This window comes from Penaeus vannamei, chromosome 6 (genome assembly GCF_042767895.1).
Source record: "Penaeus vannamei isolate JL-2024 chromosome 6, ASM4276789v1, whole genome shotgun sequence".
Taxonomy (NCBI): Eukaryota; Metazoa; Arthropoda; class Malacostraca; order Decapoda; family Penaeidae; genus Penaeus; species Penaeus vannamei.
Window position 1 is genome coordinate 21,372,580 of NC_091554.1, and position 2,500 is coordinate 21,375,079.

Sequence of the window (2,500 nt, forward strand, 5' to 3'; positions counted from 1 at the left end):
GAATGATGAAAGTGAATTCAAAATATATAATGAAAAAAAAAAAAAAAACATAAAATCAAATATAAAAGCAATGAAAATAACGGAAGTGAAACAAAACAGTATCAGAGATAATAAAATGAGTGCAGAGTATAAAGAAAATGAAAACGCCAATTAAAACAAGCAATTGGACAAATAAAAGAAACAAAACAAAAACAAAAAGTACTTGACTTGAGAACAAATCATAAAAACAGGAAAACCACAAAATAGGAGACTAAGAACAAAACATAAAAAGCAGGTGAAAATCATCTGATACTAAGACCAAGTAATAAAAAAAAGCAAACAAAAATAGGAAACAGCAATCCTCACGCCAGCATAGCGTTAGCCAAGGGCGTTGTGAGGTCCCTAACACTAGGTATTCTCAATGAGACCTGTCTGTTACAACAGTGGATGAGGGATCTCGAATGTGGGAAGTCAGCAGGGTGACCAAATTATCGGTTTCAGGGTCATCTGCGTCATCTGGTCCCTCGTTGCCATCTTCATATGACAGTTTATCTAGGGGTGGTAAGATCGCAAGTGATTAAGGTAAGCACAAAGGACCTTACCATAATCCAGGTCTTGCACTTCAAAAGACACGGGACCAATTTTTTTCGAAACTCGCGCACGACCTCGCCACTTTGGCCCTAGGGTGTGAGGCACCATCTCTTTAAACCATACCAGCTGGCCAACATTTGAAGTGAAGGTTCCTCTAGCATGCTGATTGTAGGACTTTGAGTAAATCCCTCGGGCGTCTCTGGAATCTGTAACAGCAGCACGTCGGGCAAGTCTCAAACATTCCTGAAAGTCCATGTTATCATTAAGCACAGCCTCATTAGTTAAGCTATCAGGAAAGTGGGCATGTCCCAGTGAATAGGTAGATAGGTTGCCCTCCAGTCGATCTGTGTATAGCAGAATTTAAAGCAAGACAAAACTCTGGCATATATGCCAGTTCCCTGGACGTTCTCCAACAAGACACGCTAGAGCTGCTTTGACCACATGATTAGTGCGCTCCACGAAACCATTGGATTGAAGGTTGTATTAGATAGTGAAATGATGGGAAGTACAGAGCATTTCAACAATTTCCTCAAACACCTGAGATATAAACTGCCTCCCATTGTCTGTTTCGATAACATGATGAGGGTCAAAGTCACCCAGTTATTCAGAAATGCTTGATGTACACTGGATGCTGTAATATCTTTCAGTGGTACAATCTGAATATACCGAGAGTGTTGGTCAAGTATGGTTATCCCCCACCTCATTGGTGCCTGTGGTAATTCCAAGATGTCCATCGACACTCGTTCAAGAGGGTGAAGTGCTAGGAGAGCTTCAGCCATTGGAACTCTCTGAGGTACTTCGTGCGACTGTTGACAGTCACAAGGAGTACCCCAGCATGTTGGGCCAATAAAACATGTTACGGAGATTCTCATATGTTCTGTAGATTCCTGGGTGGAAGAGGTGTGTGCTGCCTGTAGGGATGACTTGTGGAGTTTCTCTGGAACAGACAGCTGATAGATGATCTTGTCAGGCAGGTGTTTTAAATGATACAAGATCCCGTCCTTCTCCTCATTGTGAGAGTGGAAGAGGTGGTTTCCGTTTTGGCACAATGCAAACAGCCAAGAAAGCAAGGATTTCCTGGAGTCTTGGGTCCTTCCTTTGTTCCACTGCTAACTTCTGAGGTGATAATTCATTAACATGAATTGGAGCAATCTGTCTAGATAGCAAATCTGGCACATAGTTCGTAGGGCCCTCCTTATATGGTATCTCAAAGTCTTAGAAAGACAGATCATGAGAATACCGGGTCATGCGAGGAGATTTAGTATGTTTGAAGACGTGCACCAATGGATGATGATCTGTCAGAACCAAGAACCTCCATCCATACATCCATATGGGTCAAAAACCTGAACATCCTCATCCACTGCCAATGCTTTGCAATCAATGGCAAGGTAGCGGGTCTCGGCATCCCGCACCTTCCTACTATAATAGGCAATAGCATGTGGTAATCCTTGGTCATCACGCTGGATAAGCACTGCACCAAGGGCTATACTGCTGGCATCAGTGTGTAGCTCGAATTGTTGGAAGAATTTGGCTGCCTTCCTAAGGAGGAGGTGAAGTGGGGCTGCAATGGTTGTGTAAGCTTCGATGTGCTTCCGAAAGAAGCCTGTAGCCCCTAGGAATCTACACACTTCCTTCACAGTCTGGGGTGCAGGAGTTTTGTTGATGGAAGCAACCTTACTCTGGTCTGGTGCCACTCCTTCTCGGGATATAGTGAACCCCAGGAAGTTGATGGTGTTGGCTGGAAAGCTGAACTTCTCAGGTTTCAGCTTTAAACCTGAGAAGTTGGGGGCTAGGCAAAAGGAATCACTTCTCCAATTGTGTCAAGGGACTTGTCAGCAACACCCTTGAGAACACGGACTGTCAGCTACACCTTTGAGAACACGGACTGGGTCTTTACAACGCATGGTGCCATGGGGGTCAACTAGCTGAA